This window comes from Myotis lucifugus, unplaced genomic scaffold (genome assembly GCF_000147115.1).
Source record: "Myotis lucifugus unplaced genomic scaffold, Myoluc2.0 scaffold_359, whole genome shotgun sequence".
In the NCBI taxonomy this organism is placed as follows: domain Eukaryota; kingdom Metazoa; phylum Chordata; class Mammalia; order Chiroptera; family Vespertilionidae; genus Myotis; species Myotis lucifugus.
This window is the reverse complement of record NW_005871407.1, coordinates 513,656-528,865: the sequence shown is the minus strand read 5'-3', so window position 1 is coordinate 528,865 and position 15,210 is coordinate 513,656.

The window sequence follows — 15,210 nt, the reverse complement described above, 5'->3', positions numbered from 1 at the left end:
AAATAAAACTTTGTATTTTTTCATAGAAGGCATAATTGTCTATGCAGAACATCCTAAAAACAATAACAAAAACCCTCCTAGAACTAATAAGTAATCAAGGTAGTAAAATATAAGATTAATATACTGTCAATTTATTTCTATACACCAGCAGTAAATAAATAATACAATTTGAAATTAAAAATGAAATATTATTTACATTAGCAGCAAAAAATCAAGTACTTATGCATACATTGAGCAAAATATGTACATGTATGAGGAATACTACAAAACTCTGATGAACAAAACAGAAAAAAAACCCCAGTATGTAAATGGAGAAAAAAATCCACGTTCAAGGATAAGAATACTCAATATTGCCAATATATCAGTTCTTCCCAACTTGATCTATAAATGCAGTGCAATTATAATAAAATCCCAGCAAGTTATTTTATGAATATCAAAAAACTAAAATCTAAAATTTATATGCAGAGACAAATGATTCAGAACAGTCAATGCCATATTGAAAGAAAACACAAAATTAGAGAATTGACAATACCTGACTTTAAGACTGACTATCCTATATAATAAAAAGCTAATATGCAAATAGACCGAATGGTGGAACAACCGAACAACCGGTTGCTCTGACATGTGCTGACCACCAGGGCGCACTCATGGAACATGGCGGGCATCGGCAGCAGGTGGCAGAGCATGGAACATGGTGAGCATTGACCGTGGTGGGATGATGGAGCAGGTGAGTGTGGGTGCCAGACAAAAGTGGAGTGCCGGTCATTGTCATCAGGATGAGCCTCTGGTGGTTACTGAAATTTCTTTGCTCCTGCTCACCATGGTCCTGCCTGGCGCTTGCACCTATTGCTGGCGCTGGTCCCACTTGCACCCGCTGCCGGTGCCAGAGCCACCACTTGCACCCGCTGCCAGTGCATGGTGCCAGTCCCGATAACTCAGCGCCATCAGTGGGTGTGAGTGGCGGCTGCTGGCCCCGATCACCCCTCAGGGCTTCTCCACCTCCCCATGCTCCTGAGGGGCAATCGGGGCAGCAGCCGCCACTCACACCCACTGACAGGACCAGCCCACTCACACCTGCTGCTGCCGCCAGCCTCAATTGTTCTGCACAACCAGTGGGTGTGAGTGGGATCAGTGCCGTCAAAGTGTGGAAGCTGTGGTGGTGGGAGCGGGGCTACTGGCAGACAGGGGACCAGGGGCCGTGGTGGGTGGAGCCAGGTGGGGGCTCAGAGGATGGGCCAAGACCCGCTCTTGTACCCACCACAACCTCATGACTCACAGTTCCTTTCAAGGTGCATGAATTTATGCACTGGGCCCCTAATAAACTATACTAGTGAAGACTGTATGGTATTGGTGAAAAAATTAACAATGGATCAATGGAACTGAATAAAGAACTCAGAAATAGACTCACATAAATATAGTCAACTGATCTTTATTAAAGGAACAAAGGCAAAGAAATTTTTTCAACAAATGGTGCTAGAACAACTGGACATCCATGTGCAAAAAATGATGAATCTTACACTTTTAGAACAATTAATTCAAAATAGATAACAGACTAAATAAAATTACACAGTTATAAAATTATAAAATCCTTAGAATATGACAGGAAAAAAAGCTAGATTACCTTGGGTATAGCGATGACTTTTTTGATGCAACACCAAAGGTATAAATCATGAAAGAAAAAAGTTGATAAGCTGAACTTTATTAAAGGTAAAAACATCTATTCTTCCCAAAGCAATATCAAGTGAATGAGAAGAAAAGTCATAGACTGGGAAAAATATTTGCAAAAGACACATCTGGTAATGGACTGTCATCCAATACATACAAAAATTCTTAAAACTCAAAGAAAACAATATGGAATATTTGATGGATGTTGAGAGAGTAGATCTTAAAAGTTGCCATCACAAGAAAAATTTAACTGTGTATGGTGACAGATGTTAATTAACTAGGCTTATTTTGGTGTTCATTTCACAATATATACAAATATTTAATCATTATGTTGTACACCTGAGATTAATGTTATATTTCAATGTATCTCAATAAAAAAAGAAATGAAAAGATGTTAACAGACAATTCACCAGTGAAGATATACAGGTGGAAAATAAGTTTATGAAAAGATGCTCCATATCTTATGTCATTAGAGAAATGCAAATTAAAACAAAGAGAATCAATATACAAGTATTAGGCTGGCTAATATCTGGAACACTGGCAATACCAAATGCTGGCAAAGATGTGAAGCAATAGGACTCTCCTTCACTGCTGGTGGGAATATAAAGTGGTACAGCCACTTTAGAAGACAGTCTGGGAGATTTTTATAAAACGAGACATATATTTACTGTAAAACCCAACAATCATGCTCCTTTAATTCTCAAAGGAATTAAAACCATGTCTACATGAAAACCCGCCCATGTATTTTTATAGCAACTTTATTCATAATACCCCAAACTGAAAGCAACCAAGATGTCCTTCAGTAGGTGAATGAATAAACTGTTGAGTATCTAGAAAACAAAATACTACTCAGCGCTCAAAATAAATGAGCTATCAAGTCATGAAAAGACATGGAGGAACCTTAAATGCACATTACTAAGTGAAAGAAGCCAATATGTAAAGGTTACACACTGCATGATTTCAAGTATATGACATTTTAAAAAAGGCAAAAGTATGGAGACAATAGAAAAGATTAGTGGTTGTCAATGGTTGGAGGTGGGGAGGGATAAATAAATGGAACACAGGATTTTTAGGGCAGTAAAAATACTCTGTGTGATATCATAATGATGGATACATGTATTACACGTTTGTCCAAATACATAGAATGTACTATACCAAGAGTAATCCCTAGTGTAAACATGGTTTTAAGTGATTATGATGTGTCAATGTAGGATTATCAATTGCAACAAATGTACAACTCTGGTGGGGGATGTTGTTAATGGGGAAAGTTATGCATATATGGGGACAGGGAATATACGGGAAATCTCTGTGGATCTTTCTCACAATTTTCCTGTGTTCCTAAAACTGCTCTAAAATATAAAGTCTTTAAAAAATGCAGCTAAAACTAGGGTACTATCCATCTAGCTGTGAAAAATACTTTTAATCAGCGGCTATTTAATTGTTCTGATTCCCAACTCTTAAACAGGTGGAACCCAAAGGGTATAAATATGACCATTCCAGTACTCAACTTGGAGAATTTGTGGTTGATCCTATAAATGTAGGCTCTGCTGGGCTAGATATCCTAGCTCATAGGGAAAGAAATTTTCTCCTGGAATACATGGCATACTTCATGCTGCAACGGTAGTTGGGCATTTGTACTTCTGTTGCCCGTGTTCCAGCAACCAAAGAAAGAAATGATTTTACTGGCAGGGATAATTGTCTCAGTTATCATAAAGCAGTAGGGTTGCTTCTACATATGGCAATAAGAATCAGTATGTCTGGGACTTAGAGTATTTACTGGAGTTATTCTTTGAATTCCATGCCCACTGATATTCATAAATTGGCAATTTAAAAATATATTTTTATTGATTTTTAGAGTGAGAGAGGAAAGGAGAGGGAGAGAGAGAAATATTGATCGGCTGCCTCCTACAGGTCCCTTATCAGGGATCAAGCCAGCAACCTGGGCATGAGCGCTGACTGGGAATTGAACTGGAAACCTTTTGGGGAAGGGGACAATGCCAACCAGCTGAGTCATACCAGCCAGTGCATAGATTGGCAATTTTGATAAACAAAGCCTGACAAAAATATAACAACAAAGGATTTTATCTATAAGGAATGAATATCTAGCTGGGTTATTCCAAAACAGAAGCATACTAACTCAGCAAAAGTACTGGCTGAGACTGAAGAAAGTCTAGAAACAGCTCCAGGGAAGATAAATAAGGATAGCAGTTGAGACTCAAGGCCAATAACACCAAATATGGTTGTAATTTATAATTTTTTTAAGAAAACATGATTAGCCAGTAACTTGAAAATCAATAACAGGATGGAGTAATTTTATTTGATGTGGTAATCAGAATATTGCCTCACCCTCAAAGACGTACACCCTAATCCCTGAAACCTGTAAATATGTGTGTTACTTACGTGGCAAAAAGGAACTTGATGGATGCCATCAAGTTAAGAATCTTGAGATGAGGAGACTATACTGGATTATCCATGTGGACCCAATGCAATCACAGCCATCCTTATTAGAAGGAGACAAGACGGTTAGCGTTAGAGAAGAGTGATGACTGTAATAAAGGTCAGAATGAAGTTCTTCGAAGCTGGAGGAAGGCACCACAAGCCAAGGAACGCAGTTAGCTTCAACAAGCTGGAAAATGCTTCTTAGAGGCTCCTGAAAGAACACAGTCCTGCTGACCCATTTTGGACTTGAAACTACAAAACTGTTGGATAATGAACTTGTGTTGTTTTAAGCCACAAAGTCTGTAGCAATTTGTTACTGTAGCAATAGGAAACTAATATACCTGATGAACAAGAAAATAACAGTAGTGCAAGTTTTGGACTCAAGAGACACTGTATCTTTCCAATAATTCCTCATCCTTGGGTTCAGGTGTTTACTGCCCCTAATATACAACTGCCAGAATCTTAAATCTTTGTCTCATAGCTTTATTTAGACTCAGGAGCCCTTATTGTTGCCTGTTTTATAAGCAAAAGAGCTTAGTCATGGCCATTAGGTTATTTATTGGCAGTGAGGAGTAGCCTCTCAATTACTGACACCTTGCTGAGTCATTGGTTGGAGCACGACCCAAGAACAACATGGTATCAGCATGAAAATTGATGGAGAACCTTAGGAAACAAAGATCCAGCTAACCACACTCCTGACAGCTGGGCAGCTAGTCGTTTTTTAAAGGTGCATCTGAACAACACATTCCCATGTATGCCACAGAGAGCTCAATGCTTCTGAGATTCTTGTGCTAATTTAAATTGGATTTGTGGACTATGTTTCTAAAAATGTACTCCTCCAACCCCACATTTATGTCACATATACCTCATTTCAAAGTAAATAAAATGTGTAGCAATAGTTTATCCCTGTTAATATATTCATGGACACTGATTTTTCTGAAGTGTAATATGTTATTTACTAATCCAAAATCTTGTATTTTTGCCTGAACAGTTAGAGAAAAAAATGCTATCTTCATGTATAGTTTTTTGTTGTTGTTTTTCCAGGGCTGCTCTATTAAGATGTTTAGTGCTTCTCCAAATAATTTGGGAATGTTTAAATAGTAATGCCGGCTTTTCTCTGCTTTGAGGAACACACAATGATATACATAGACTATTTCTTGATTCTTTTCATTGTTTGCCAAATAATTGCCTTTTTGCTTAGTCAAACTTCCCTTAAGTTTTCAGTTAATTTGGATTGTGTAAAACATAAGCAGCAATTCTTTAAGAATTTATTGCAGCAGTTTATGTGAGTACACATTCCTACAGCCCCAAATCTTTAGTGTTTGCTTTTAAGCATTTGACAAGTGGTCCTAAAAAGGGTGTTTCTTCCTCCCATATTTAAACTGTATAACATATTTCATGCCGTGAGATGTGGTGGCACCAAGGTTAGATATCAGCTACTTTAGGTCTTTCTTTTCTGGAAAAGTGCTTTTATGGTGCTGTCAAATAACCATGACAGCCACATTTCTATGTCATCAGGGTCTAATAGTTTATTAGATTTTAAGCAATCTAAATAATACATCTTTATTTTCAGAGACTTGAACAAAATAAGCTAAAACAAATTATGCAAAAAAGGTATATTTTGCTTTAAAATTTGACATTTTTACAATGCCCCTATTTTTCGCTCATAGGGATTTTTTTCCAATTTAAAATTATTGCATAACATGTATATTTTCATGACTCCCTGATCTTTCCCTACAAAAAAAAGAGACCTAATATAAATCATCAATGTTATCTCCCATATTGGAGACTACTAGAAGACAGAATAGGTTTCAATTGGATTTTGGAATTTAGAGGGTATACTAATAGCAAAAAAGAAAAAAATGAGATAAGCTATAACAATGTGCAAAAGTTCAAGGAAATCTTCACTGTTGAACTAACATTTAAACTGAGCTCTGTGAAATCCATGGCCTTTAGTGCATGTGAGTATACTTGACAAATAATGGAAGCATCAGGCAGCAAAACTTGCTTAGGAAATCATATAGAAGGCACAGTGATGGAATGTAGCAAGCGAAAGGCCAGTGGTGGAAAATGAATCTGGGCAGGCAGACAGTGGGGAACTTTCTAGGGCCTACTATGTATGATAACGAAATCAGCTTTTATAAGTGGAAGAGGACAATAAATAATAACAAAACTTATGTTTCACTGCCTAAAATGTATCAAATGGTATGCCAATCACTCATAACTTAATCTTTATTAAAACCATGAAAGTTAGATATCTCCATTTGGAGATTTTGTTTCATTTGTTTAGAAAAGAATTCTTAAAGCAATAAACTTTAATAACCCCTAAATGGCAGAAAAAAATGTAATCCAGTTCTTCTGACTGTTTCTAACATTTCTTACTTCCAAATTAGGGCTTTTAAGACAGTGTGATGATACAGTTACTGACCTAAATATATTGGTGTTATAGAAATTGTTGTGGTGGCATGGAAAGCGGAAAAGATTTGTGATATTCTAAACAAGAGACACAGAGTATGTGAACCAAGGATGGACGAGGTATAAAGCAAAGACAAGACAGACATTGTACAATACAGAGTCGATGGGTATTCATTACAAATAATGAAACTATTTGTTATTTGAAATATAAAAAATGAAACAATCTGCTAAGACTACTGAAAAAGTTAAAGAAGGCTTTTCATTGTGTTTGAGTGGAAAGAGTGATGCATAGGTGTTTGTCCAGTGGGTGAGTAGTGAGATAACATTCTACATAAGAAACAGTCAATATCTTTCCAACTATAGGAATTCTGATATAGTAAGACCCTATGTATGGAGTCCCACAAGCTAATAATAACAACTACAGGTTAATCTACTTTACTTGTTTTTTTAAGCTATTCTTTGAACTAAATATGTTTCTAGTTTGTTTTACTGAACTTGTAGCATTTGGGGTCCTATGTACATATAATATCAATGTCTGTATTAAAAGCAATTTTTAAGAGACTAATTTTTAACATGTTTGCTGTTGTAGCTATTAAAGTCCTGGTATAATATATAAAAAGAAGTATTTTGGACTTGAAATGTAAGTATAAAACTTTTCTAACTTATTGCCTAAAAGAGAAAATCAATTTTAATTTTGTTTTATAGCTATAAATAGAAAGTATTTGTAAATGTAAAGTTTAGCTTGACATTCCCTAAAAGAAAGTAAAATTCGACTTTTAATAGTATATTTCCCATGGACATGGCCAATATTATTTTTAGTTTGGTGTGTTGCTTAAGAGAAAACACATCAAAGGGAATTTTAAAAGGGCAAGAGAGAAGAAAAATGAAAGCTTGTGTGAGAGTATTAGGAGAATGTTGAGTGTGTGGGTGTGGAAACATAAAATAGAGAACAGGATATCATTAAATCTATTTTTTTTCTGTTATTAGAAATACAGAAACCAGGATCTGTTTAAAGAACATAAAAATAGAAGTAAAATTTAATGTGTAAATATGAAGCTGGATATAATGCATTTCTTAAAAAACTGACTAGTTCTTGGAGGAAATAGATTTATAACTAAAATATAGCTAGATCATGTTTTGATTAAAGTAGTTATTGTGACTCCTTCATTTATACATTGTAAAACTTGAATAACATTAAATGACAATATCAAAAGCAATTAAGAATAAAGACAAGAACAAGGGACTCACACAGACTGAAAGTAAAGGGATGGAAAAATACATTTCAGGCAAATGGAAATGAAAAGAAAGCTGGGGTAGCAATACTTATATCTGACAAAATAGACCTCAAAGTGAAGGCCATAACAAGAGATAAGGAAGGCCACTTCATAATACAGAAGGGATTAATACAACAAGAGAAAATTACTCTGGTAAACATATATGTACCCAGTGAAGGAGCACCCAAATACATTAAAAAACTCCAGGAAGATAACAAGGGAGAGATCGACAACAATACAATCATAGCAGGGGACTTTAATACCCCACTGACATCACTGGATAAATCCTCTAGATAAAAAAATCAGCAATCCTAGATGACTCACTAGATCAGACGGACTTAATTGACATCTTTAGAACATTTCACCCCAAAGCCAAGGAATACACGTTCTTCTCCAGTGCACATGGGTCATTTTCAAAGATAGACCACATATCGGGTCACAGTCAGGGTCTCTTCAAATTCAAGAAGATTGAAATCATATCAAGCATCTTCTCAGACCACAATGGCATAATATTAGAAATAAACTACAACAAAAAAATTCAAACACTTGGAGGCTGAATAGCATGCTATAAAACAATAATTGGGTTACCAAAGAGATCAAAGAAGAAATTTAAAACATCCTGGAAATGAATAACAATGAAAACACAACAATCAAAATCTATGGGACACAGTGAAAGCAGTCCTGAGAGGGAAGTTCATAGCTCTACAGGCCTACCTCAAAAAAAAAAAACCAAGAAAATATGCTAACAAATCATCTAACTCTACAACTTAAAGAATTAGAGAGCAACAAGAAAAGCCCAGAGTGAGCAGAAGGAAGGAGATAATAAAGATCAGAGCAGAAATAAATGACATAGAGTCCAAAAAACTACAAAAGATCAATGAAACCAAGAGCAGGTTCTTTGAAAGGATAAACAAGATTGATGAACCTCTAGCCAGGCTCACCATGAAGCAAAGACAGAGGACCCAAATAAACAAAATCAGAAATGAAAGAGACAAAATAACAACAGACCCCACAGAAATAAAAAGGATTGTTAAAAAATACTATGAACAACTCTATTCCCACAAACTAGACAACTTAGAGGAAATGGACATATTCCTAGAAAAATACAACCTTCCAAAATTCAATCAGGAAGAATCTAAAAATCTCAATAGGCCAATAACTATGGAGGAAATTGAAGCAGTCATCAAAAAGCTTCCAGCAAACAAAAACCCCGGGGCCAGACAACTTCACAGGGGAGTTTTACCAAACATTCAAAGAAGAACTAAAACCTATCCTCCTCAGACTATTCCAAAAAATTCAAGAGGAAGGAACACTTCCAAGCTCATTCTATGAAGCCAGCATCACCCTAATACCAAAACCAGATAAAGACAACACAATAAAAGAGAACTGCTGGCCAATATCCCTCATGAACACAGATGTCAAAATCGTCAACAAAATTCTAGCAAATCGGATCCAGCATTACATCAGAAAGATCATACACCATGACTTAGTAGGATTTATCCCAGGGATGCAAGGATGGTACAATATCTGCAAATCAATAAACATGATATATCACATAAACAAATTGAGAGATAAAAATCACATAGTCATATCAATTGATGTAGAAAAAGCATTTGACAAAATCCAACACCATTTCTTGATAAAAACCCTCAGCAAAATGGAATAGAGGGATTATACCTCAACATAATAAAAGCCTTATGACAAACCTACAGCCAACATCATACTCAATGGGCAAAAACTACAGCCAATTCACCCAAGAACAGGAAGGAGACAGGGACGCCCACTTTCACCACTCCTGTTCGACATAGTACTGGAAGTGCTAGCCATAGTAATTAGACAACAAGAAGAAATAAAAGGTATACAAATTGGAAACTGTCATTATTCGCAGATGACATGATACTGTACACTCTATATAGAAAACGCTAAAGACTCCATAAAAAATTATTAGACTTAATAAATGAATTCAGCAATGTAGCAGGATACAAAATTAACGCCAAGAAATCTATGGTATTTCTATACACCAATAGTGAACTTACAGAGAGATTTAAAAAAAAAAACAATCCCATTTACCATTGAATCAAAAATAGTAAGATACCTAGGAATAAACTTAACTAAAGAGGTAAAAGACCTGTACTCAGAAAACTACATGACACTGAAAAAAGCGATAGAGGAAGACATAAAGAGATGGAAGAACATACCGTGTTCATGGATTGGTAGAATCAACATCATTAAAATGTCCATACTACCTAAAGCAATCTATAGATTCAATGCACTTCCCATTAAAATACCAACGGCATATTTCACAGACCTAGAACAAATGCTCCAAAAATTCATCTGGAATAAAAAAAGACCCCGAATAGCTGCAGCAATCCTGAGAATGAAGAACACTGTAGGAGGGATCTCAACACCAGATATCAAGCTGTATTACAAAGCCACTATTCTCAAAACTGCCTGATACTGGAACAAGAACAGACATTTAGACCAATGAAATAGAATAGAGAATCCAGATATTGACCCAAACCACTATGCTCAATTAATATTCGACAAAGGAGGCAAGAACATGCAATGGAATCAAGACAGTCTTTTCAATAAGTGGTGTTGGGAAAATTGGACAGATACATGCAAATAAATAAAACTAGTCCACCAAATTACACCATACACAAAAATAAACTCAAAATGGATAAAGGATTTAAACATAAGACAGGAAACCATAAAAATATTAGAGGAATCCACAGGCATCAAAATCTAAGACACATGCCAAAGCAACATCTTCACCGATACAGCTCCTAGGACAGTGGAAACTAAAAGAGAAAATAAACAAATGGGACTACACTACATCAAAATAAAAAGCTTCTGCACAGCAAAAGAAACCATCAACAAAACAACAAGAAAGCCCACTGCATGGAAGAACATATTTGCCAATGTTATCTCTGATAAGGGTTTAATCTCCAACATTCACAGGGAACTCATAAACTTAACAAAAGGAAGATAAATAACCCAATCAAAAAATGGGCAATGGACCTAAATAGATACTTTTCAAAGGAGGACATAAGGAAGGCCAAGAGACATATGAAAACATGCTCAAAGTCACTAATCATCCAAGAGATGCAAATCAAAATGACAATGTGGTACCATCTCGCACCTGCCAGAATGGCTATCAACAAATCAACAAACAACAAGTGCTGGCGAGGATGCAGAGAAAAAGGAACCCTCGTGCACTGCTGGTGGGAATGCAGACTGGTGCAGCCACTGTGGAAGACAGTATGGAGTTTCCTCAAAAAACTAAAACTGGAAAACCCATTTGACCCAGTGATCCCACTTCTAAGGATATATCCCAAGAAACTAGAAGCAGTAATCAGAAAGGATATATGCAGTGGTTCTCAACCTGTGGGTCGCGACCCCTTTGGGGGTCAAATGACCCTTTCACAGGGGTCGCCTAAGACCATCAGTAAACATATATATAATTACATATTGTTTTTGTGATTAATAACTATGCTTTAATTATGTTCTATTTGTAACAATGAAATTGGGGGTCACCACAACATGAGGAACTGTATTACAGGGTCGTGGCATTAGGAAGGTTGAGAACCACTGGATATATGCATCCCTGTGTTCATAGCGGCACAATTAACCATAGCTAAGATTTGGAAACAGCCTAAGTGCCCATCAGCAGATGAGTGGATTAAAAACTTGTGGTACATGTACATAATAGAATTCTACACTTTTGTAAAAAAGAAGGAATCTTACCTTTTGCAACAGCATGGATGGAACCGGAGAACATTATGCTAAATAGCCAGAGAAAGATAAATACCACATGATCTCACTCATTTGTGGAATATAATGAACAACATAATGAACAACATAAACTGATGAACAAAAACAGATCCAAAGACAGAGAAGCATCGATCAGATTGTCAAACATCAGAGGGAAGGCAGGGTAGGGTGGAGGTAAGGGGGAGAGATCAACCAAAGGACTTGTATGCATGCATATAAGCCTAACCAATGGACACAGACACCAGGGGGTGAGGGCATGAGTGGGTGGGTGGGTGGGGGCAATTGAGGGATAAGGACACATATGTAATACCTTAATCAATAAAGAGAGAAAAAAAGAATAAAGATAGATTCTTTCTGTTCATAATTGAATAATTGCAATGCTAGTACACTGTTGGACAAAATAGTCTTCTACCATGAACTGTGTGTGGAGTCCACAAAGTCAGAGCTTAAAGCAAGGGCTCACCTGAAGGGAATTTATTTGGAAATCAAAGACAGACAGTAGGCATAAATAAGTAGGGAAAGTAAAATAAAGGAGGAGGAAAAGGCAATTAGGAAAAGCCAATAAAGGATTATTATAAAGTTGGCTACCACTGTGGTTAATGGTGTTCAATCCTACCGGGAAAGTCTGAGTAACCTTATAAAATGCATTTCAGAATTGTCTGGCTCAGTGATGAAAGAGAGAATCATTTGTCTATTGGCTCCTAACTCTTACTGATTAAGGATTGCCCTGGGGAAGGTGCAGGGGAGATTAATCGCTCTTAGTAGCAGTTTAAGAATATGTGAATGTCAACTGAGCTCCAACAGGTATCCACATGTCTGGAATTATAAAAGTGCTCAGGTGGAGGGCAAGAGATACAGCCCACATATTTGAAGTGAGGTAATTCATGTAAGTTCCAAATGGCACAAAGCCTGCACAACACTTTTCCAAAGCCGCTGCTGGAGTCAGATGAAGCCTTAATTAGATGAGGCCAAGAAGATGTGAAGCAATGCAGATGAGTTCAGGACAGCCTATTCTTTGAGGTGCTCAGGTCTGCTCACACCCCTGCACCTTCCATCACCCGTTGCCCAAACATAATGAATCTATCACCAGTCTTCCATGTGGGATATCAGTAAATTCTATGGAAGACAATGTGAGAGAATTAGTGGAACAAATTATATTTATTTTGTAATGTATTCACTCTAGTCAATATTACCTAAATTATTGCTTTAGCTGCATTTTAAAAATTATATGTTGTGTTTTTTGTGACAGTTATAAATGTATTTTGAATTCTGTTATAATTTCTTTATTTTCCAAATATTAATATAGCTTTCCCCAAGCATAAGTACATTTTATTGCTAATATTTTGAGTAATTCCTCATTTTAATCTACTGTAGGTGTATGTATGTACTGTGGTAAGTAACTTTCAGGATATTTGGTCCTGTCCAAAATGTCCATGAGCAGTTCTGGTCCATGCCAAGTGGTCCTTGATATTTGGTCCTATAAAAGTTCGTCAAGGCCCTGGCCGGTTTGGCTCAGTGATAGAGCATCGATCTGCAGACTGAAGCGGGTTCTCAACCTGTGGGTCTCGAACAATAAAAATACATCCTGCATATCAGATATTTACATTACGATTCATAGCAGTAGAAAAATTACATTGATGAAGTAGCAATGAAAATAATTTTATGGTTGGGGGTCACCACAACATGAGGAACTGTATGAAAGGGTCTCGGCATTAGGAAGGTTGAGAACCACTGGGACTCTAGGGTTTGATTCCATCTAGGGCACATGCCTGGTTGCGGGCTAGATCCCCAGTAGGGGGTGTGCAGGAGGCAGCCGATCAATGATTCTCTCTCATCATTGATGTTTCTATCTCTCTCTCCTTCTCCTTTCCTCTCTGAAGTCAACAAAAATGTATATTAAAAAATTCATCATGAATTACAATAAAATTAATACAATTTTAATGAAGTTCAGTGTTTTATTATTTAATGAATCATGGACCAAACCAAATGTCTCTATGGACATTTTAGATAGAACTGAATGTCCACTAATCAATATGTATAATATATGTCCTTTAATCTTTTGGAGCCTTTATTACTTTTATAATAGGAAGTGTATTTACAAAGAAACTTAGCCAAATACAAACTCAAGTCTGGTGAAGTACTCTAGTGTGGAGATAAATCATAAGCTGTATGTCATATGAAAGCGTAATTAGCTGTATGATTTACATGCTTAGTAAATCCTAGGAATAGAAAGTAAGTCTGGACCTCTTTTTACTTACTTAGAAAGGCATTGGAAAAATTGGCAGACAGACTTTCTAGTTGATAAAATTACCAAAATACCATCAAGTTCAAGTGCCAAACAAAACAGAAGCAAGGAAATGGTTCACTGCTCAGAAAGCCAAGGTGCAGTGAGACAATAGCCAAAAGTAGCCCATCCACCTTGATTGTAGGCCAGTTCTGTGCAGAAGGCTTTTGGATCAGTGTCACATTTTAAATGGTGAATCTCAGAACTGCAAAGATGATAATGCCTGGAAGTGACCTTTTAAGTTCTGAGAAGGATCATGATCTTTTCTACTGAGACTTGCACATGCCGACAATATTGATGCAAGATTAGAAAATCAAGTACTTGATGAATGCCTGTATGCTTTCAGTAAGCCAGAATTTTTCTTAATAAATTGTTAGCACCGTAAGTAGTTAACACTTAAAAAGAATCTAAATCTAATTCTATCTGACAAAGTTTTGAAATGTGTTGCTACTTTTATATGAATATAGCTCCTATTTATGGAATACTTACTGAACTTTATAAGAGCAAAAAAAAATGAAGCTCAGTTGTATGAAAGAACTTGTCCAATTTTATAGAGCTAGAAAGTGTTAAAAGAAGATTTCAACATAGGGAATCTGACAGAGCTTATGTTCACTTTTATGTTGTATACTTATTTATGGCAAAGTCAATAACAAAAATAAGTTATACTGCAATGTGATCAAACTTTTTTCATATAAATGTAGATATAGATTTTTATTTTGTTACATTTCTAGTACATCAGTTATATAATAGAAATGGCCACAGAATTATGTACTGGGGATATTAGATATAACTCCCTTTCTTGATCCTGCTGAATGTTTTCCACATTTTAAAGATATAGACCACAAAACGCCAAAAATAAATTTCCAAAGTCACAATACTATTAAATAGAAGAGAAAAAGTTTCCTCCTTCTTTATCTTTTATCACTCTGCCAATATGAGGAGAATCCACACTAGGTGTAGCTATTCCATGTAATTTTTGTCTCATGCTTAAGGAGTGCAATGACTCCACTAATTGGATGCTGGGCCATCATACTGATTGACAGTGAAGATGTAAGAGAAGAGCTTCTCAATGCCATTACCAAAGCAATATAGAGGAATGTGTTTACCCTGCCACACACATATAAGCTCCAAGTGTATTCAGTCTCATTCTAATTTACCTTCCTTTTCAGAAGTGTCCTTGAGATTTCTCAGCATATTTAGCAATCTTATGGCCATTACCCAAAAACAACACATAGTGTATGATCCCAAGAAAAGCATAACAATAGGCATAGCATTGATTGAAAATTATATTCTTCTAGAGGCCCAGTGCACTACATCCATGCATGGGTGGGGTCCCTAGGCCGGGCTGGTGATCAAGGC